Source organism: Motacilla alba, chromosome 2, assembly GCF_015832195.1.
Source record: "Motacilla alba alba isolate MOTALB_02 chromosome 2, Motacilla_alba_V1.0_pri, whole genome shotgun sequence".
Taxonomy (NCBI): Eukaryota; Metazoa; Chordata; class Aves; order Passeriformes; family Motacillidae; genus Motacilla; species Motacilla alba.
The window spans coordinates 132,880,038-132,904,335 of record NC_052017.1 but is presented as its reverse complement, the minus strand read 5'-3'; the positions used below and the strand labels follow the sequence as shown (position 1 = coordinate 132,904,335).

The 24,298-nt window shown below is 38.3% G+C and overlaps 1 protein-coding gene across 5 annotated transcripts in view; it reads right to left on the bottom strand.

Moving 5' to 3' along the window:
• ZFPM2 (zinc finger protein, FOG family member 2) overlaps nucleotides 1–24,298 on the bottom strand; it is a 308,676-nt gene that overhangs the window by 84,064 nt on the left and 200,314 nt on the right. The window contains exon 1 of one of the 5 annotated variants that reach the window (XM_038129012.1): nucleotides 1,811–22,906. The exons of the other annotated variants lie outside the window; for them this stretch is intronic. The gene's annotated coding sequence lies outside the window, so the exon portion shown is untranslated. Of the gene's footprint in view, nucleotides 1–1,810; nucleotides 22,907–24,298 lie in introns of those variants that run through there. 5 annotated transcript variants of the gene reach the window in all.

The window sequence follows — 24,298 nt, the reverse complement described above, 5'->3', positions numbered from 1 at the left end:
CTTCAGCACCCACCTCACTGAAAGCCCAACAGTTCTCCAAGCTGGGACTGAGAACTGATTTGCTCTCATAAAGACTACATAAAACTCAAAAATTCTCTTTTATTTCCTCAGGGTAGGCTATCATTTCGATATGTGTAAGAGATTCTAGTGATAGAAGCAGTCTCTGCAGATTTATCACGGCTTCCCATTAACCTTTTCAGCACCTCTTTCTCCTTAGCAAGGCTTCTTCAGGAAGCAGCTTAGAAAGGAAATACTGCCAGCACAACTGCATGAAAGCTACCCTGCCAGAGATCCATGTGGGATACTGATGATCAACGTTACAGCTTAAAGCCTTTCTTTCTCTGCAGAGAAATACAGCTGTGGTCCTTCAGGAGAAAAATGTTGCATAATTTCCACTTCTCTGCATGGATTTTTCTAAGCTGATGCATTGTCTGGATCTTTCTCATGCAGTACGTTCTGCTGTTTTTGAAACCTCCTACAGACATATTTTTTTGAAGTTCACAAACCATAATCCAGAGAGAAAACTGAACTGGACCCACCATTAGCATTCTCCTATTAAAGAACAGGATCAAATGCCTTGTTTAGTGCTTTTCCATATTGGAGCAACAAAGATAACTGAACCTATCTAAACTATATAAAATAAAACTACAACTGCAAATAACTTGTTTTCATAAATTTAGCTGCACATTGGGCAGATGAATTTTGACCTTTCTCATTTTGTACTTTTTAATTTTTTTATTTTTCTGATTTTTCAAAAAAAGCATTTTGTTTAACTTTTGCTAAGGAAAAAGACCTCTGACATAATCCACTGCAAATTCAGAAGGGTAACTTTAGTGCCCAGTTTATGGGGCGCTTATATTCCATGCCATTCTGTTTTTCCCATGATTTCTTGCAGTCACAATTCCAGCCCAATTTTTAGACTAAAGTGATAATGATGCTTGTTTTCACATTTTCTAGTTATGGTATATTTATGGATAATTTTTAAGATGATAAGAACTGTCAAACTCTTAAATTTAGAATGTATGTATTTATCTTGTCATTAAAAACTTTATAAAAAATTCAGCTGGTAGTGCACCAACTAACTTGGTGTTAAGACTATAACAGCTCAAGATGCTGTGAAAATGGACAATGGCACTTTATTTTACCCAAAATTGTATTGGCCACAAAATTGTAACTTGAAAAATGCTTGCTATGTTTTTAATCTGACACTAATTCTAATTCATAGAGACACAAATTCCCTTAAAAGAGATGTTCAATTACTATAAGGTATATCTAGTCCACTATGTATATCTAAGTCCACATGCAAACTTATTCTATTTTGGTGCATTCCTACACTGAATTTATTTCCACGTTTGAAATGTATACCTCATTCTCCTCTGCAAGGAGATTCAGGTGACTGGGAGTTTGGCTTGCACCCCTTTCTACTCTGCCAGACCATAAGCCAATATTACAGGCTGCATTTTTTACTTTTCTGAGTCATCCAGATAAAAGGAAAAAACAGTAAAATTCCCTGCACCATGCACCACTCAGATAACAAACAGACAAATAAATACAAGCAAAACAACATCAATCTTTATGTATACATTAAAATGAAAATAGAGTCTTTCATATCCCATGAGTTCAATTCCTTTTTCGTCTTTTTTATTTTGCACTTTCTTGTCCTTACCCTGGTTTTTGCCCTCTAAAAGCAAGCTACCCCTCCTCTGTACTCCTGCAGCCATGGACGCTGTTCTTATTTCTGGTGAGAGGCTCTTACTCCCTCTCTGCCTCCCCAGTAATGACAATTGATGTCCTAAATATTCTTACTTACAGCTTTCCAGCAGGGAAATGTTCACTTTCTCCATCTAACCCCATTGTTCCCCCTTCTTGGCCCATATCAGCATCTTCCCAACATCCAGCAGTCAGGGGGGACCGCCTCTTTTCCTCTATAACCTTAATTGCCAAATGGCTTTGTGGGACTCCAGGTGAGTAAAAATGCAGCCGAATTAAGGAATTAGGGGAAGGACACACGGGGCTGAGCTCGGATCGGTGGCTCTGGCAGAGCTGGCAGGCAGCGGTGGCGGCGCGGCGCCCTGGCAGCCGGACACCGCCGTGCCCGGCGCGCTGGCCTCCCACCGGGCTCTGCCCACGCCTGCGCCGCGGCCAGGGAGCCTGCCTGCTGCAGGAGAAGATTGCCACGGGGAATAAAAGGAAAACCTGAGGGATAAAAATGGATAGCTTCCAATTAAAATTACCATACTGTAATTTTGTTAGTTATCAGTGACAGACTAAAGTACATGGCAGCTTAACTGACAAGAAAATGTCCTTTTGGGCATAATACAGTGTACAGATCTTTGACTTTTTAGCATGCAGTGTCCAGATGGCACTTTTTTGCTTCATGTTGCGATCAGGAGGCAGAAAGGCCATTTCAGAAACAGGGACGGTGAAAGCCGGGATAGATCAGAGGCACACGAGGCTGCCTGAATGTATGAGGATGTTTCGTATCATTGCAGGTAATCCTCACATGAGGGTACGTACGCTACGAAGGATATTTTCTAAAGCTATTTGCTGGAGACACTATCAAGTGCACTTAGAGCAGTGGTTTGTGTGGCTGATTAGAAACCTACCCTGCTGTTGCCGAATGCCCGTTAAGACAAGGAACATTTTATTTACAAGACGTAAAGAAAAACGATTGCCGAATAATAAAATGTTCCACTACATTCCAGCATGCTATATTAACTTAGGAATGCTATTGTATATTGAAAAGTTATGCCCTCTCCATTTTTTCCCGCAGTCTCTACTTTAGAGATGTGCACAATGCGCTTCCCCCCACCCTACAGGAAAGATAATCTTTCTTCTTCAGCACAGCACAAATCCCGCGGCTAACTCCCCTTGTGAACCTGAGTGGTATTGACATGGGGGTGTAGAGTCAGGCAAAAAACCAGGCATCTTCTGATGAAACACATAAACTACACACATTCAAGAACAAAACAAAAATCTTCTAAAAGCCTGTGTGTAAGATAAGACTGCCTTGGGGGCAGCTCGAACTTGCGGTCTTGGCCATTTACTCAGGATTTTACAGAGCCATCTATTACAGTATTCAACAAAAAGAAGTACTTCAAAAAGCTTCTTTTTTTTTTTTTTCAGTTGGAAGTACAATAATTTCTAAGTCAAAATTTGGAAGTGTTCCCAGTTTTTGGCAGTAAAATGATAATACTGGGCATATCATTTTAAAGTGGAATCTCATGGAAGTTAATTCAGACGACAAGGTCACTTTTAGACATTTTTTTCCCTTATGTTTTGGACTGAAAATAATTCCCAAATCCTATTATTTGCAGCAGGGGTACTTACCATAGCAATCCCTGCCTCCCCTGATACACATGCTACCTCTGAGATAGAGTGCCTTAAAAAAAACCCTCACAAGAATACATACCATGAGCCTCAGAATTTTTTACGCGAAGAAAAGAAAAAGTTGTACACTAAGCAACCATATAGTATACCTTTGTACTGCTTGGTTTTAACATGAACTTTTCAAAAGTCTGAGTTTTCTTCCTTTGTACAAAACCAAACAATTTAGGTAAAAAGGAGGAAACAGATGCTGCGCTCTTTTAACAGTTAAAATGGAGCTTTTACTTCAGTGAAGTAAAACTGATAAACAAAAATCAATTTTGCCCCAATATTCCTTGCTCTGTTTTGCACCTCAAGCTTAGGGCATGCTGGATGCCCTGAACCTGTAAGTGCTACTACATTATTATAATTAAAACACCAAACCAACCAACCAAACCCAGCAATGTGTTTGCAGAGAATGGGAGGCTTATGGAAAATCCCGATTAAATTACTGCCATCAAAATAAAGAGGCAAGTAGGGTTCAGAGAGATCAAATTATCCCTAGATAAGATTAAATCAAGTCACACAAAACTGGAGGATCCATGAGAAGTATCACAGGTATAACATCATACATGTCACAAAAGTATCTCTGAAGATAATTTATTTATATTTTTTACATTTGGAATAATTTGATTTGACAGTGCATATCTCCAGTATTTGAGTAAAGCTTCAAAGTCCATTTATACCAAGTTTTCCTTAACACCCCTTCCTCAATTTCTCTCACATTTCCTCTCACACATAAATCCCATTCACATTCTATAAGCTGAATACTGATATACTATCAAAATGCAGCCTACATTTATCTAGAACAAAGTATAAACATTTCCAGTGTGTGTACTTAAGATTCATTTGCTTGCCAAATGGCTTTGTCTCCTTCCTTGGTTATTGTCAGAAGGAAGCATTTTGATTCAAATGACTGAATTCCTCAAGCTCAGGTACTGCTGATAATAGGATTTATGACAAGCTAAAAAAAGCAAAAAGTGATCAGAGACCCTTTTTGAAATGCCATCAGACTGCTGACTGAAGGTATGACTTAGAGGCCACATGTAAGGCTGAACACATGTGGGCATGTAGGAGATTGCCTGGACAGCTATGCTCCCATCCACATGCCAAACTCCTGCTGATTTAAAAGCAAATCGCAGAGCACAATTTGGAGAGAAATATTAAAGATTTAAGTATCACCAATTCTTCAAATAAATGCACTTTTTTTTTGTCCAGTGGAGGGCTATTCCTTTTTTCTCTAGCATATGTTCTATTGAGTAACGAAGCAAAGCAAAACAAAGTGAGCAAGCAAATGGCAACCAACCCTTTATTCTTCACATTGTTCCTAGCACTGTGCCTCTCACTAACTAGCTCATGCTTGCAGCTCTGCTCTGTTTACTATTGGCTGCTTTGTTTCTGTAGAAGCACTTTGATGCATACCACATAGAGCAAAAAGAGGAAAAGTAAATTCCAAACTGCAAGAATCCACCGTAGAGCATATCTAATGGCCATCTGCACTCATGCTTAAAGAAAGCAGAAAAGCACACAACTGAAAGACACTTTCCTCGATCTTTCCCCCTCTCTGCCATGTGTCATTTACGCATATGAATCCAATGCATCTCAGAGATGATTATCTGGCAGTGTCCTACTAATCTGCTCATCAGTTACGGGACAGACAGGCACATTTTAAGCATATCAGTTCTTCTGTGATTCTGAGTTAAACTGAAGCCATGAGAGATAGAAGACAAATACATTAAACCAATGCAATCCTAAAGGATGATAAAAGCTTTAAGTGAAGCACGAGAGCCAGAGCCCAAACGAGTGAACTTTAAAACAGTCTCAGTTAAAATAATGAAATGTTTCCATTAAGTATTTTATTTTAATTTTTTTTCTGTATTGATACACAACATGAACACACTCAGTATGTTTAACACAACAGTACGGATGGAAAGAATAACAACAGAAACTAATTCATTTTGATTTCTGCTTTACAAATAAGAGAAAGACTTGGTCTTCTCTGAAAGATTTATGAGGCTTCCCACCATAAAGGAGCCTGGATTACAGCTATGCTTACTTTATAAAATGAAATTCTGCCATTACAGGCAAGAGTTCATGGCTGTAATTATTTCAATGCACTTCCCAGTCAATGTGTCTTACACAGCTGAGCCAAACCCTCTCTTACATATGCAGGTCATTTCATAAGAAGTCTAAGAGCTTCAACAACTTTGTGTGACCTTGCATTGAATAACACTGGAAAATTGATTTGGCTCTAGTAATAAAAGACCGTCTGCATTATCTGCATTCTAATTATAATTAATATAACCAGGATAACTGCTGTATTATTTACGATTAGAGCTATAGTGAGCACAGTGTAATAATAATCTGCTACATAATTTTTTATTGATCTGATGGCTTTATTGCAGAAAAAACAAAATGCTACACTGCTGTACTACTAAAATTGCCTTTCTAGACATGTCTGTTTAGAGGAAGAATGTTCATTTAACATTTCTTTTATCTCATCAAATTCCCATAGATTTTAATATCAGAGAGAGTATGATCCTTGCTTGCATGCTTGCTTTTCTTTTTTTTTCTTTTGCAAAAGGAAGGAAAACTGTACTGATTAATGTGCCCATATTTTCTATTGCTCATTTCCTGGGAATCATTCATTCCTTGCAATTCTTTAGCAATAGCAATACCTTTTCTAAAGAATTGGGCTGTTCCCCAGCAATGTAGAGCTCTCCATTTCAACAGAAATCTTATAATTCTACACAAATAAATAAATTAAAATGTTTTAAAAAATTTCAAACTTAACTGAATTAATTTAATCTTTTCTGAAAATACTAAACCATCAGTTAGAAGGCTAAATCACTGTGCAATGATCTCACATTAGAATTCCTTTTCCTAAATTCTGGTGAAATGGAAATGAGGTCTTAATTTGGCAAAAGCAGATATAAACCTGAGTTTTGTTTTGACAAAACCTAAATATTCAGTGGGAAAGCTCAGGGCACCATTTGTAGGAATGCAATAAAATATCTGAAAATGAACACATTTTTAAATTTCAATGTAAAACTCAGAGACTGGATGGGGGAAAAAAAAAAAAGAAAATGTTTTCTAGAAAGCAATCCCAAATTGCCCTAAACTCTGTAATGCCAAAAAAAAATTTCCTGTAAAGTTTATTCTATTCATAATACATCATTATGCTTATTTTCTGATCTTCACTCGATTCCAAGTAAAATAATGAAAAATATCCATAGATGAGCTTATTACTAGACGTCAGAGTTAATATATACAAGTAGAAATCTTGAGAGTTTATTCTCGGAACTTGTTTCCAGCTGCATCAAGACAATGTCAGAAATTAATTACAATGTAAGATAAAACAAATACTTAGATATTTATAGGAAATTTATAGATATTCATGATTAAATATTATGTTATTAATAATAGGTGTGCTGATGTTATCATCTATAAAAGAAAGACGAATTCTCACTTTCTTATTCTTTCCCTGCTTGTTTTCAGTCTCTGCTTCTGGGTGATGTTTTCATTTGTTTGCAACAGCTTCCATACTTCTTTATGAAACTGACTGCATTTAAGCTCTGCAGATTCCTACCTAATTATGTTATCATAATATATTATTTTATTTTAACTTTCAGAAAGAAAAAACAATCAAACAAAATTCTTGCAGCTGCACAGGTATTTAGCTCTAATTTGTACTGCTCTGAAGTGTTATCAATTTAAATGCCGTGATTTGCCATTGAAACACTGGATTGAAATAACTTGAAATATCTCCTGTTACTGAATTGCACGATCATCCTACCAGCACAAGTTTTAAACAAAATTATTTTCCTCCCTAGGATCATCTGTGACTTCTCTGTTTAGTTGTCCCTGCATTTTTTCGCTTCTCTAATTGCTCCAGCAAGTCATAAACCTCCAAGTCTCCTTCCCACAGCATGATGTGCAGAAACAGGATTTTCCTTTCCCCCAGGATGGTCATGATGGCCTCTTTTAGAACAAGCACATCAAGAAGTGACCACCCAGATGTTTTCAGGTGTAGCTGTGTCTGTCATCCCTGGGTACAAACCATTTACGTGTAAAAGAAAGAAAATTTTTTAAACTCATTATTACTTAAAAAAAAAACCCAAACTTTGGGATTGAGACCTATGTAAATTGTTGGTCTATATGTCTGCATGAAGGCTGGAGAAATGTACTTCACTAAAATACTCTACCTGAGTGCAACTGAAGGAAAGATATAGGTGGTCTATTGACTGCTTCAGTTTTCTGCATCAGGATGTCCTGTGATGCTCTGCTCTACTTCATTTTCTTTAGAAGACAAATGAACATTTATACTTGTGTGAGAGGGACACAGATGTCCAGTATGGAGGCTCTTGGAAAATACTTTTCCCTGATCTTATGTCAGTCTCAGCTGTAAAACTATGACATATACAAATGGGATGCTGAGAAGGCTTGAAGTCAGAATCACATCTAGAGACTTGACACAGTCTGTCCTATGAACTAAATCCAAATTCCACTGATGCCAAATTAGATTTTCCTTCACCAGACTTTGGCTGGATCTGCTCAGAGATGTCCATTCAGGTTGAGCACTGATTTCAATGAATTTGGATGGATGCAAGAATGGATGGATCTTGACATCTGGAATTATTCCAGACAACCTGCTATAGTATCTACTTTTATTATAATAAAAGCAATAATACTAATCTACCTACACCAACATTTTGGGGGATTAGAAGTATGAATACTTCATTCACTGAGAGCATTTGGGTTTTCCTTTGCTTGAAACAGCTTTTTAAAGAAGGCAAGAAGAGTATCTTATGCCTATTTTTCTTGTATCTGAAACTGTCATGCCTGCAGGATGGAGAAATGCCAAAATTCCTTCTTTCAGCTGACTGCTGTGGGATTTGCTTTGAAATCTTCCTAAAAACTTTCTTTGTTATTATGTAATACCAAAAAAATGAGTTAGTGAACTACTCATTTTAATTATGTGTGGTCGTGGCCTATTATAAATATATAAAAAGATGCTGGACTTTTCATGACACCTCAATTCTTTCTATGTGCAGTGGATGCATTTATAAGAAGTAGCAGTTGTGTAAACTCATCCTGGCTTTGAAAGGTTCTTTCTGCATCACTCATCACTGAGCATGGTGTTTCTGAGGACCAAATTTGGTCTTTTTTTAATGGCAGCTCTCAAAGATATTTAATACCTTTAGCAGGTTTTTACTGCTAAATTTACACTTAGAATTTACTAACTTGTTCTGAGAAGAAAACATATAGGTAATATCCAACTGACTCTTTCTTTTCTGCCATACCATCAGAAAAGAGAGAGTAAACCTTCTTCCCCAGCAAAGCCTACAGATCTAATTCTGCATGTGGAGAAGAGTAAGTAGATTATTGAGATTATTGACCAGATAGGTATTGTTAAAGCTGTTCTTCTGAGCAGAGCTATATACTAACTCTGTGAGACCCTCACAAACCATGCATTGTTCTTAAACATGTCAAATGAAGAAAAAATAAATTATTTGGGCTAGAGCAGGCCCACTTAATTAAAGTTTTTCAACAGAATTTTCTTTCATTTCTGTCCATTTCTTAAGCATTACCTCTCAGGTTACATCATAGGTTTTGTTGTACATACATAAGGAATAATTTGGGTTATGCTAAAAATATTTTAGAAATTTTGAAATCATAGTAAATCATTAGGTTAGCACCAGTAAAAATTCCTACCTCTACTTGTAACAAAGCTGCAAAGAGATTCAATTGATAACTTAAGTGAAATTGTTTAAACTCCTCACAGTTTAATCCAGAGTAAACAGTGATGAGCTTGCTTGACTGTAGAGAAAGTATTAGAATAGAAAGATGAAGAGATTATGGAGCAAAAAAATCATGTTAAGACTATTCAGAAAGCACACATGCTAATGCTACATTTTCAAACCATTTATCTCAGAAAACCAAAGGGGTTTAGTTTATGTTTCTTTAGCCACAAGCATTTTGTTCTGAAAATGGGGCTACAAAGTTTGCAAAGGTCTTATGAAATGTGAGTCTCATTTCTCCCTATTATTTCAGGCCATGCAGATGCCATTTTTCAGCCCATCCAAAAGGATGCTATTTTCAGGATATAACAGGGATATAGTTGAGGTGTTACAACAGATAAATGGCAAATCCTTCAAAATTTGCATTGCTCTTAACAAAGTGTGGGAGTGCAGCCCCATCCTTCCAAGACCTCCCACCTCAGTATTTACCCCAATTATTTTTTTTTTATTATTGGATGTTATTTCTCAGAATATTGTCTTCCATTAAAGAAGAGGTGGCTCTGTGTTTTTCTATAGCAAATATAGAGGCTGTGAAAATAAAAAATGTTGTGAGGTGTCCTTGTAAATGTAGCATACAGAAAAAAATGTTTCTGGACAAATAGCAGCAGCAGCAAGGTAAAAACACCTGTCTCCTTCGCCCCTTCTCTTAGTCCATGCCTGAACTTCAAAGTCTGTTTTTGGACTATTTAAAATGCTAGTATGAATAATAACAAGGAATTACTTTTTTACACCAAACTACACAAGGAAATTAAATTAAAAAAACCCTATGCTAATGCACTGTAAAGGTTGCAGTTACAAATCACAGATCTGTTCATGGATATTTCATGAGCAGAAAAAAGGCTAAATTTGTCAGATAAATTATTCATTGTGAATTATTTGCTCAGCTCTACACTTTGCATGTGCACTGTATTTATAAATTTAACAGGGATTCTGGTGGTACCTCGGAAAGCAGCACAGTGCAAATTCTGCATATTCTGATGCCATTTCCAATTTCTCTCCCCATATATGTTCTGTGTGTGAAATTCAACCCTCCCACACAAGAGCTTGTTACCGAGGCTTTCTGCACCATTATGAAACCCACCCCCAGCTCTCCTCCCTAGAGCAGGCTGAACTTCAGCCACGGCTGCCTGCCCTCCCCTGGGGTGGGTGTGGGAGCCAAAGGCCAAAGAAGGGGCTGCTGGTGAGTCTGTAAAAAGGTGTAGGCTAAACTTGGTTCTGGAGCTTGCCTGGGGAATGGGAAGGCAGCCTGTGAGGGGTGTGCAAGGCTGGCCTGGCTGGCTGCCCTTCTGCCCCACAGCCTCCCCTAAAGGTGTGTAAACACCTTCCTCGGCAGCAAAGCACTCCACAACTACAGCTTGTTTGAGCTCATGCCAACAATGGTATTCAGTGCATTTTACAAAAAACGTCACTTGATTCAGATGGGGCAAAATGAGAGATTGTAATATGGCAGAAGAGAGCTGGAAACACTCTGTGCACAGCACAGCTTCTCCTCCAGCAAATGACTCTGGAGCAAGGAGGAAAACCTCCCTGAACAAAAACACCAATATAAGCATTAAAGGACAAAACAGTCAAACAAGCAAACGGTTTCAGTCACCTACCAGGTCAAATCTCTTAAATATCTTAAGAGAAAACAAGCGGAAGAGTATTGGTTTGTAGGTAAAAATTAAAATAAGCTCTAACACATAATTGTACATGATTGGCAAGAGCAGAATTTTTCATGAAGGGCAGACAGTGCTTTTAGAGAGAGATAAACACTTTTTTTCTTTAGCAGGGATGCAGAGCCAGAGCAGGGAGATGATTTGGCAGTATATTGACTGCATGCTTTTATCCTTTCGGCTGCTTAAGTTCTAGGAGAAGTAACTTGAACAGGACTACAGTTTAATACACTGAGGCTTACACAGAAGGTATTATTTTCTCTTTGACAGGGTCCAGTGCTATTTTTATGCTGTTTGATAGAGAGCTGCTGTTAGGCCTCAGGGAAGGAATAGTGATTCTTTAAGTAGGGCTTTGCCTAACAGCAGCTTCCTCCCTCCTGCCACTTCAGCCACCTTCTCCAGCATAGGAAATGCTCGACTCTCCTTTTACTTTAAAAAATACATGTCATTAACTATCTCTTTGGTAATCTGCCTAACAAACCCTGGTTTGTTTTTGCAGGACGCCTAACTCCCAACACCAGCCACTCTGTTTATTAGTCCCTTCCTCCCCACTCCAGTGCCCAGCCTCCCTGCCTCCTCAATCACATGTGTTGTTTCTCATTTAAATGAACAGTTGGATTCTTTTATTTCTTACAAGTGCTGGATTCGCCTTATCGCCCTCATTCCTTTGGGGGTTGCCAATTGGTTTTATCCACGGATGTATCATTTCTCATGCTTCCCTTTTTTCTTACAAAGAGAAAGAACCACTTCGTCAACAAGCCTCTCTGGAGTGGAAGATTAAAAACCTAGACATCACCTACCTTGCAGCGCTACTCCCAACTGGGTTGTGTAAAACTCAATTAAACTTGTCCCCATTGAATACTGCATTACAGTACATTAAACAGAAAATTCTTCAAGCGTGATGACAAAGCTTGAAACCTTGCCTCAAAGCTGTTCCTTGTAGCTTTCTTTAACATTTCAGTCTTTATGGTGGAAGTCTCCCGTTGACACAACTTTAGTCCAGCTATGAAAAATCACAGAGCCCCACAGGGATTAAAAGAGAAAGAGGAGGAGGGGGGGAAAAAAGGGAAATAAAAAAAAAAAAAGAAAGAAAACCCTGTAAAAGCTGGTCTTGGCACTTCCTTAGTGTATCTGTTGAAACTATATCACCAGCACACTAGAACCTATGAACCTATGAACAACCTCACGGTTTAGAATAACACTGTGTTCAGTCTCTTTGGTTGCCTTTCTATATTTCCTTTTGTCCAAGGGAAACAGGTCTTCACAATCTCTCCCAATTAAAAATTTTACATAATGCCCTAAGATTGGATCAAACTTTGACTTAAGGAAGGGTACAAGTCTGAAAAAAAATATTTCAAGAATTACAACCTTCTCCCAAATGTTAGTGCCTTCTGAGGAAGTGTGAATTAAGGTCCATATTCAAAGCTATGTGTCACTGTGATGCAAATGAAATACCAAAAAACTGCTGCTAGTATTTCAAGTTTTAGTTTCTTCTCCTTATGACAGGATGATAACAAGTTTACAAAAAAATTGTTGCTAGTACTGAGAAATAGTGTGACCTCAGGTAGAAACAAATTTGCAGTAAACTAAGAACTGGAAAGATTTCAAATTCTAAGGAACTACTGTAAGAAACTCTCTAAGCTGCGAGTTATCCATGCGATGAGTAAGTAAAAATTGTATGTTAAAATTTCCCAAAACAAGAGTTATCTATGCTGAAAAAAGAAAAAAATAAAGAAAAAGAAGCATATCAAATGAATTCAGAAAAATCCCCATTTTCCTTACAGAAACCTAATGAAATACAGCCATGTTACATGTCAGCACCTTTGACGCTAAGTATATGTAAGAGTTATCAAAGTCTCACTGACTGAGTAGTTATATTTCAACAATCCATCAATATCTTTCCAAATAATTCTTTACTCTCTTGACTTTATAGTGATAGATGTAAACAGACATGCTAAGCATCCAAATCGTTCCTAAACAAAAAGGCTTGAAATGTTTGCTTCTTGTCTCCTGCCTTAAAAGCATGCACTCTCCTACTGAACATCTTACAGAGCATTTAAAAACACTTGAAATCAAGAAAAATATTCCTGCATTTCAGTGACAAATGCTGTAAGTCATACACTCACTATTTGGGCTGCTCAGACATTAAGAATACTGTAAAATTGTTTTTCTTTCTTGTGTGCTGTTACTTCAGTTTATACTAAATATTCTGGCCAGATAATAAAAATGATTTTGAAGATGCCACATGATATGCAGACTATCACTCTGCAAAACTTATTTAGCAGTCCAGCTACGTGTAGTTAAACACTAGATTATCACCCATAGACTGCTATATGAGCTCTGAAAAAGGTAGAATTATGCATGCCATTTTCAAAAGGGAACAAATGCCTTTTTAGTTAAGCAAGCCATGTATCAAAATGCTGGGATTCAGTTACTTCTGGCAGTTCCTTTTCATTGCCTGAATTCTACATGAAGTCCTATGTGCTTTCTCTCTTGTGCTCCAATTTGCCAAAGAGCCCTACTGCTAAGACAATATTTAGGAGCTATGATGAAAGGATGTCAAGGGACCTGTAAGTCCCTGCTGATTACTTACCCTGACTAGTGGCATTTTTTTTCACTCTCTGGAGGGCAGAGTTCACTATTGTTGGGTACATACAATTTATGGTACATTATACATGATAAGAAAGGACTACTCAGAGATGTGGCTCATTCTTCTTTAGACATTTCCTCTATGCACCTGAATTTCTGCAGAGTCAGAAAATCAGGAATGAAATGAGAACAATGAATGAGGAAAATTATGGGATGGGTCTTTTGCTCCATTACATCTGTTTTGTACCAGTAGATGCCAATGAAGGTAACAGTCTGTGATGTAAAAAACAACAACAACAAAAAAAACCCAACAATGTACCAACCAAAGACTATATACTAAAAATATTTTAAATATATTGAAACATTAACAGCTGTTCCCTGTGTTAAGGACATAGCCTAACTGGTTTAGTGCTATGAAAGAAGTCTATTTTCCACAGAAAGAACATTTATGTCAGGATAAAGCAAATAATATATATGAAGCAAGTCTACGAGAATACTGAGTTAAAACTCAAAGTTTTCTTTAACAATATCATAGGAAAGTAAGATTGTTTCTCGAGTAAAAATATTTTTTTCCTAGAGTTTTTCTTTGTTTTTGTGTCCTTTACTTATGGTATTTTTCTACTAAACTCCTTCACTTAGTAAATATTAACCCATTGTCATGACAATTGCCATATGAAAATAAATAACAGCAATAGGAACGCTGTAAAAATTTGTTTTCATTGTGTTTAGTTCATGTGCATCCACTAGCTAATTCTGTGGGGCCACAGCAAATCAATTCATTGAAACATGAATCAGAGGCAACCTTTTACCAGGATCTGACAAGCTGCTACTATGAAAGTGATCCAGTTCAATAAATCAGGTGTTTGATTTGTAGCATACAGGTAAAATCTGTTTGGGCCATTTCCAAAAGACAAAATAGATTCAGATTTACTGTTAAAACCTGCAGGATCTCTCTTCTCCCCCAGTAGCCAACATTATTAAAAAATAATAACTAGCTAATTAACTAACAATATTAGTGACTGGAGTCTGCAAAATTCAAAAGCAAATTGACTCAACTTTTCTCTAGAAAGAAAGAAGGTAAAGAAACTAATTAAAAAGAAAGAATGCTTCTGGATATTAATGGGGCACTGACACTCCGAAGTGCTCAAAGAAAACCTCTGCTAATCAGCTTCTATTGATTCCCCTGTAACATCCACATTCCAGAGATGACACATGGGACATGATCCCGCCCTACAAGACTAACACCAAAATATAGCAGTCCTGAACTTAAGAATTTTCTTCAATATCTTCAGCTTGAAGACCAACTCTTGGATCTCCTGTGTATCAGTTTAACAGCTGAAAAGAATCCTGTTTAGGAATATGCTTTTGTTAAGGAAAAACTTCCCAATGGGAGCTTTTGGAGATGTGTTTTACTCAGGAACTGAATCCTCCCTGTACAATTAGTCCTTTGAGTAGTCAACTATTCAAATGTTTAGGCTTTGCAATAATTAGGGACACACTAGCACTAGAATTATGCTTCACTTTCCTGGATGTGTTCATATGTTCTCAAAGAGAAGAAGGTCATGTATCAGCACATCACTTTTTTAGAATCTTCTAGCTGAATATATTATAGAGCTTTTTTAGGTGTAATTGATCCAAAATTATTTTTTCCTGCTTACCACCACTCTTTTAAAAAGGAGATAAATGGCATTTTAAAAGAAAAATTTTTAAGATGGTGTGGATAATTTTTTAAAGATATCAAAAAATTCAAGCTGCTCAATGTCCAAAGTTAATCCACTTGTCCTAGATTATAAAATTAAGATCAAATCAATAAAGAGAATGCAGAATATAATTCCTTTTACTCATATTTCTGTAGGAAAAAGGAAGAACAAATAAATAATGAATTTTAGGAAATATATCAAGAATACAGAGCACCAGTGCCACACCCACATAAAGCTGAAGATCATACTGTGGCAAGCTAGAAAACTGTCGTGCTTCACTTGTTATGGTACACTGGATAAAACTGAGAAATAGCTGGCATGTACAAACCCAGCATTCTCTTGACTCACTGCAGAGCTTCTGATATTTAGTGATTTACATAGAAAGTACATGGAAAGAGAAAGAATCATATTTAAAGAATCCATCTCAGCAGATCTGTTAAGAAAGTGCAAAGGACCAGAAGTGGCTCACATGAAAGCAACAAAACCAGTTAATTCCTTAAACAACTAATAAAATTTCAACTTTCCCCTTAACTTAGCTAGTTAAACCCAAATAAAATACATAATACTTTGCATGACAAACAGTAAATTGCTCCTGGACCACTGGTCCACGAAAGAATCGGGATAGGGTTCTGAACCTACAGCCAATGCTTGTTTAGCCCTAATTAATTTCTACTTTAGGAGGGAATGAAAGATAAAAGTCTCGAAGTCATACTTCAGACTACACTTTCCACCAAAGTAAGCCACTGAAAAATATCATTGTTTGTGATTTTATACTTCATTTGCTCCCATGATAAATATAATTTAATTGAACCTTAATCATAGAACTGGCTTAGCCTTAGCAATCTGTCAGTCTTATTTTAAATTTTCATTTAATTGTAACTTGAAAATGCATTTAAACCTCACATAATTTAAATCCATTAAAATGCACGTGCAGTCACCATAAAAGTGAGCCTGTTCACATTTAAGAGAACGGGTTATTAATAGAAGATGCATAGTGATCACTTCATGCCACCCTCCTCATTTCCTAGTATAAAACAGTTCCTTTTCATCTCATACTTGGAGTTCAATTGCCCATCTTATCATGTCAGTAAATGTTTTGTCTGGCCAAAAACAACACTACCTCCCCTACATCTCAGATGCTTCTATTCTCACATGTCTGAACATTAGTTTCAGCTAAAGACCAACAACAATACTTCATCTTAGTTTTCAATTGAAGTAAGCACAGCTTCGCCAAGGGCAGGTCTTGCCTGACCAACCCAGCGACCTTCTGAGATGCAATGACTGCATCAGTGGACAAGGGAAGAGCAACAGATGTCATTTGTCTGGACTTCTGTAAAGCCTCTAGCACAGTCCTCCACACCATCCTGCTTTCTGAACTGGAGAGGGATGGATTTGATGGATGATCTTCTAGATGGATAAGAATATGATTGGACAGTCACATCCAGAGGACAGTGTTTAACATCTCAGAGACCTCATGGACATCAGAGAAAACTGGTGTTGCTCAGGGGTTCCGACTGGGACCTGTGATATTTAATATCTTTATTAAGGACACAGACAAAAGGATCAAGTGCACCCTTAGCAGATTTGCAGAAGACACCAAGCTGACACACCTGTGGGTGATGCACCTCAAGGATGGGATCTTTCCAGAGGGATTTGGACAAGATCGAGAAGTAGCCCATGAGAATCTCATGAGGTTTAACAAGATCAAATACAAGGTGCTGCACCTGAGTCAGAGTAACCCTTGCATCAATACAGGCTGGGGGATGAACAGATCAAGAGCAGCCCTGCTGAGAAGGATTTGGGTGGATGCTGGTGGATGAGAGGCTGGAAAAAATCCAGCAATGTGCACTTGCAGCCCAGAAAGCCAAACAAGTCCTGAGCTGCATCAAAAGCAGCATGGGAAGAAGATCAAAGGAGGTGATTCAGCCCCTTTACTCTTCTCTGGTGAGACCCCATCCAGAGTGCTGCATCCAGCTCTGGGGTCCCCAGCACAGAAAGGACATGGACCTGTTGGAGTGAGTGCAGAGAAGGCCACCAAGATTAGAGGGAAGGAGCACTTCTCTTATGAGGAAAGGCCAAGAGAATTCAATTTGTTCAACCTGGAGAAGAGAAGCCTTTGAGATGACCTAATTGTGGCCTTCCAGAACATGAAAGGAAGATGGAGAGGGACTTTTGACAAAGCATGAAGCAACAGACAGAGGGGAATGTCTTCAAACTGAAAGAGAGTAGGTTTAGTTTACATATTAACTAAAGAATTCTTTACTGTGAGGATGGTGAGACATTGGAACAGGTTGCCTATAGAAGTTGTTGATGGCCCATCGCTGGAAATGTTTAAGGCCAGGCTGGATGGAGCTCTGAGCAACCTGGTCAGTGGAAGGTGTCCCTGTCCACAGAAGGATAGTTAGAACTAGATGATATTTAAGCTCCTTCCAACCCAGGCCATTCCATGGTTCTATGATTCATATTAGTCAATTCCTGTTAACACCATGATTCTCAGTTTTCTTAAACATATCTTTCATTTTTCCAGATCTTGAATAATTAGTGCACTGTCCTTAAATGTAAAAGGAAAATTTCAACTGCCCTGTATGTATTATCTGACTGCATTTCAATTTTTTCAAATAAAAAAGTTACAATGGTTACTTAATCCATCTGATACATCAGAATAAATGTCTATTCTAATGTTTCTATTGCAATTTAACTTTTCAACAGTCTTTCTACATTGGTTTGCACTCTGTAAATTGCCTATTTTTCTTTATGTTGTCTTCTATTTTCATCACTTTATTGCAAAACTAACATTCTTCTGTAATTGATAAAGCTAATAGTAGTTATTTTCTTAAGGCTTAACACTGCTAGCTAGGACTGGTTCTATCTTCTAAAGTTGTTTTCAAATAATATTTCCTCCTCATGATTACTAACCTGTGCTGGTATAATTGTTTAGAATAGATGGAGCCACCCATGCAGAAGTATATATTGCAGCTGTAGGAAGAGATTTCAGAAACTTCTGCAGCTTGAGTTCAGTACAGGCTGAGGTATTTAACTGAGGCCTGAGGTTTTGATTTCTGTTTATATATATGTATATTCATGTATGCAAATATATTTGCCTACATACTATGATATTATCACAGGAAATTGTCTTACAGGGAATTTCTGTTCCAGAAAGAAGCCTTGGTTCTCCATGCCACCGACCAATTCAGTCATATGCATCACCACTCTGTTAAAGAACATTTCTACTAGATCTGTTTCAACATCACAGCTTGCTTCAAATATCACAATTTGAGCATGCTCTAGCATGGACTTTTGGTTGTCAACATCACATTGCTCCACATGCCCTGACAGAATGAAACCGAAACAAGAAAGAAAAAAATCAAATCTGAAACAGCAAGTTTTTCCATATTTTTTTTAACACTGAAGTTACATTTTAAAAAGGCTGCTACGTTCTCTCTGTGTTTGCAGTAACACGAGCTCATTCCTTAGATATTAAAAACATATTGAAGCAGGTTGCAACTTCTCCACATTTTCTTCCATTTCTTGAGTTGGGAAGACTGAGGGGTGCCCCAGCCCTAGTGAGAAGAAGGGCACCTGTAGGCACCAGGAACATCCTGCCTCAAGGGCAAGGAGACCTGCAGTGTCTGTGCAGGCTCCTGTATTTTCTGCCATGCTGGAGTTCTTTCTGTAACCTTCAGTCTCCCCTCTCCCCACTTCACTGTATCCACTTCATACCCTGCCTCAAAGAATAGGCTGCAATCTCCATTGCATCAGGAAAAACAGATGTGATCTGCAGTGCTGGCCTCAGCACCACGGTGCTCGGCTGAGCAGCCCTGCTCCTTGTGGCCTCTGCCTACCCTAGTGAGCAGAGCTGGAACACCACGGGAGAAGGAGAGAAACGCTGACATTGATCTTTGGATCAGGAGTACACACATTGATCCCCAGGATCAATAGAGAGGTCAGGATTCAGTCACACATGATCTCTAGCTACAGTTCTCATGCAATTCCTGAAACACGGTGAAGGGAGATGTATGTATGGATGACTGATGACTGGATATCTTGACCCCATTTTCTGTTTAAGGAAACCTACACTCCAAAAGAGCTTTTTTATCAATTTCTTTTGTCTCTGAATCCATTTTCCTGAGCATAAAACAAATGTCAGTGTCCCTGGTATTGCAACACAAACTATCCATCTCCTTTAACACATACCATGGTTTTAGACTTCTCTAATGTCAGGAAGCCTCCTTTAGCTCCTAAATTAACAATGAGAACAAAAATGAGCACAAATTGCTTTAACACAGAGTCTAAGTATCATCAATAAATAAATTACTCAGGATCCAAAATATGGCTACAGAGTTTGAGAAGAGAGAACTGCTGGCTCTGCCATTGCCTGTGCAGGCAAGCACAGTAATCACCTACTGGGGTCTCCAGAGTAAGAGCAATAGGAGCTTAGGGACCTAATAATAAATCAGTGGTGTGCAGGTCAATTAAGTGGCCAAGAAACACTTGAATTCCACCCACTGTGCTCTAATAATTGCCTTGCTTTTAAGCTGCTAAAGACAAAAATACACCCAGCAAGATTTCAATGCTGCATTCCAAGTAGCCCAGTTCCACTGCCCACTTGGACATCACGGCTGCACATCACACAGGTCTGGCTGGGAGCTTGGCACCTTGAATGCTACAGAAGGGTCTTCTCTTATTAGCATCAGGCTTAATCTATTTGCAGATAGAGGACATAGAATTCTCACATCTCAGTCCATTATACACACAAACACCTGGAATGGGGGAAGAATGTATTTCAACATTTTTCAGCTCTTCCTTTTACATGGTACCCCATTAGTTTGTCTTGTATCACAACTACACAGTAGAAGAATTTAATAAGAATCACTATAAAACAGGCTGCAGATTAATTCTGCCTTGTCTCCTCACATACAAACATTTTATACTCAGCACCAATGGAGCTGCCTGCAAAGAATGACCCAGGTTTGATATTAGGCTTCTAGGTCATGGTTTCACCTTGACAACAGCTCTTTCATTTCAAGCTCTAACATTTGCCAGGATCCCTAAGGTGTTTTCATTTTTGTCAGGAAGTATAGGGGGAAAAAAAAAGTATGAAAAAATGATAAATCTTAATTCACAAGCTACAGGACTATCTCTGTGTCTCCAGCACAAAACTTAAAATCCAATCCAGGACCTGGATGTGTATTAGGAGGCTGCAGATTTAAACCTTGTCCACCATGATCAAACTGGATTTATGGAGCATCATAACTCTCCAGACACCATCCAGCAGCTTATTAATTTAATAGACTCCTGTCCATTCCATGATGTTCCTGCCCTGACAGTCTCTCAAGATAAGGTGAAAGCCTTTTGACAGGACAGAGTGCATATATATTTTCCTCTGTTTTCTTGTGGATGGGGCTGTCGACAACTTGAAATGTGTGGCTCAGCAAATTTGGGGCTTTTTTCTTCTCTCTTGCTTTGTAGGGAAAATGACAGAGGTAATGGTACCATGAGCCCCAGGGGTCACAAGGTTATTGCAGTCCTCAATAGTTACTGAGCATAATGGGTAAAAAAATAATTAAAAATAAGACGCATTTAACATATATTTCATATCCTGAAAATAATGACAACACTTTTGTTAAAAAAATTCTAAATGACTGATTCTACTGCAATTGACTTAGAAAAATGAGGGAGAAATACATAGATTGAAAAAAAACAACTCTGTACTATGTTTGCATTTATTGTTGCCAGTGGTCTCAGTGTATGAAGCAATGTTTCTTTTCATATGGTCACAGTGAAGTGCAGACTGGGCTTTTCCATCCTGAACATGCTGTCATAGGTGAGTTTTAGACTCAGTTTACAGCTTTTCATAGCTTCAGTGCAAAATACATAATTACGTGCAAATCATGTCAGTATTTTGCCTTTTTCCTCATCTCCTCAAATGAAAAATAATTCCAAGTTTGAACTATGAAATACACTACACAGTAAGTGGTAAGAACACAAGAAAAAAGATCCAAATAAATATACATATGAGAACAACTCACAGAATTTAGCTGGTGCGTAAATGAAACGCACCATTAATGAACAAAAGTATTTTCATATTAGAAGCAGAAATTTAGTTGTACTCTGGTATTTCTTGTCATCTTCCCTTTATTCTCTATATGCTTAGATTTTAAAGGGCATGTCATAATATACAGTGTGCTATTATATGCATACCCATGAAGCTGCATAAAATAACCTTTTTATTGTTGATATTAATAAAATATACAAGGCCCTGACCTCTAACTTCCTAAAGCAGAAAATACCCCACTGGATCTATTTACAAAGGTAAAAATAAAATAAGGAAAAACTACAGTCCTGCTCTGTGAGTTCTTTAAAGCTGAATAGAGTCTGAAGCAAGTCTACAACACCATGACTGCCATCAACAAGCCATAAGAACCACTAGTGATGGAGGCAAAATATTTTCTCCTTCTGTGTCCAGCAAGGAAATTAACAACACTGATTTGCAATACTTTCACTCATAACAATGACATTTGGCAACCCACCTTCTCAACATCCCTGCAAAACCAAGCAGTGAGCCTGACATCTACTTACCAATCATGCCCTTATGTCTATACCCTCATTTTCTTCCAATGACTGTGAATGCAGATATTATAGTCTATGGAAGCATCATGCACATATATTATACTTCTCTTAAAAATACTTTGCAATTTTTCATTGCATAAATGAAATCCAAAACAAGCTCTTCCATAGACCTTTGATATTAGGATGTCACATGTGTTCTGCTAAAAACTCAGATTTTTTTTGTCAGTGAATTCAAAGAAGGAACAAAACCCTTTAGCATCACCAAAGGCTCCAGCACATCGTATAGCATGGAGGCATCCAGTAGGACAGCAGATGCTGCTGTTTTCTGACTGTCCAGGTGGAACAGACTTATTAAATGTACTCAATTTGCTTTTTAATAGTATGTGGAAAAAAGCCCCTTGCAATCTAAAATATATGCCGCAAGTTAACCTTTGGCCTACTAAACAACTTGTTCTCTGACCCAAACCAAATTATACTCATATTCTAATGCAGCAGTGTTTAAACTTCTTATGGTGTTTGGCCTCTGTCTCATTAGGGTCCCTAATGCTGTATGTCTGTGGTGCAATGTACCATTACATTGCCTGAAGTTGCAGGGAAAAAAAAAACCAACGTGCTAGCTGAAAACTCTCTTGCTGGGGAAAACATGGTATCAAGGATCTCACAGAACAATCAAGAAAAATAATCCTGTCACCAAACAAAAATTTAAGTACCCTTCTGTTACAACAATCAACTTTCCCTCTATGTTAAAAATTAGAATGTTTACTTTAACTTAGCAAAATTAATTAGAAACTGCCTTCAATTTTTCCTAGTGGTTTTATGTAACCCTTCTACAATGTTTGTATTTTCAGAAAATGGCACATACATCAGCTAAATAAACCACCCCAGTATCAGTGAAATAAACAACCAGTTATGTGTTTACTGACTTATTTTATGTGAATTATGGGGCTCAGCAGCCAGTGGAAGCCCCAGAAGGGTCGAGCACAGCCCTCTGCCTCCAGCCCCGACTTCTGCCCTGCACTCTCCTCTGTGCTGCCTTTCCTCAAGCTTCTATTAATAAATTAACTACATGACACAATTTCAATGTGGGCAGCTGTCATTTTAACAAATATCATTCTGTAAATCCACCCTAGCAGGCTTCTTCTCTATTGTGATTGGAGAATAGACTTTTTTGGGCAGCTTTCAAAAGCCACATCTGTTTGAGCAAGGTACTAGTCCTTAGCTGCGTGGAGCAGCATTCCCCAGAAATTCCCTCCCCCCGCTCCCCATTTTTTTGTTCACCAAAGAAAATGACAATTCTCGGATCTCCCCCTCAGGCAACATCCTCCCTAGCAAGGATTTTGTTATAGTAGCTCAGTGGGCTCCGACTGTGATTTCACTTAGGGAGAGATGGAGGCTTTTTATGGCACTCGATCTCCTGTGTCCGCACCACCAGCACAATTAACGGGAGCACCCTGTGGAATCACTTACGGAGATATCACGCAGTGCCTGTGCAACCGCGCTGGGGCAAGGATGGGCTCTTCCTCCTCCACATCCTCTCAGAAATAACGAAGGGCATAAACTACTCGGTGAGGCCAGGCAGAGGAGGAAATAACATCAGTAAATCACTAATGGAAATGCAAAACCAAACACCGCCTCACACAAACTGAGATGACGGCTGGCTTAAAAATGTGCGAGTCACTGCCTGCAGCCACCTCCCTTTTGGCAGCCATACCCGGCCCCATGCCATCATCCCGTGCACCAGCACCCATCCCTGTCGCTGCAAGGGGCAGCCTGCAAAGCGATCGTTTCCTAAATTAGGATTTCCAGCAGGAGACGTGCCCCACGGCTGCCACCTGGCCGGCAGCACGCTCAGTGGGACGCAACGCAACCCGACCGGCCCAGACACACGTTACACGTTGGCTTTCCTGCACAGAGTTATCCTGTGGTGCTCTGCAATCAATTACTGTTATACCACCATCATTAATAATTTTCTTAATGAAAATGATTCTGTTGATCTCCGTTGTATTTTAATTATCAGAGTTAAGCATAATTACACTGCAGCTCTGAGCTGGCATGTAGACTCCTTTAGGGCGCAATTTTGTTTTAACACACTGATAATGTAATTTTACATTGTGTCAGTTGTTTAGTTATTATCCAGTCGTACAATTCCGCTGTATTCCTGATAACAGATAATAACCTTAGCACCTCCTATATCCTGAAGTCATTTAAAAAGCAATATTGGAATTTCACAACTAGCTAACTTAATCGCCTTATGATTTTATAATTCTCACAGCTAAATATTTGTACAGACACCCTGTTTTAACAATGCCACTAAACATACGGTATCCATATATTTTACATAAATGGCTTAAATAATATCTAGAAAAATGTATGTTCATGAGCATGGCTTTTAGTCTGTGCAACTGTGGTTTTTACACTCTTTCTATTCTGGTCAGTCATAATTTATTTTTTAAAATCCTTGCTGTTCCAGTGAAAGATTTGCAATAAATAAACATCCCAGCCCCCTCCTAGCTTGTGGGAAGACTCTTAACTGTGGTCTTAGACATTTTTCCAGGTCTGGTGCACAACTCTGTTAGGCAAAAATGCTTCTAAAGTACACTATGTAGCAATGATGACA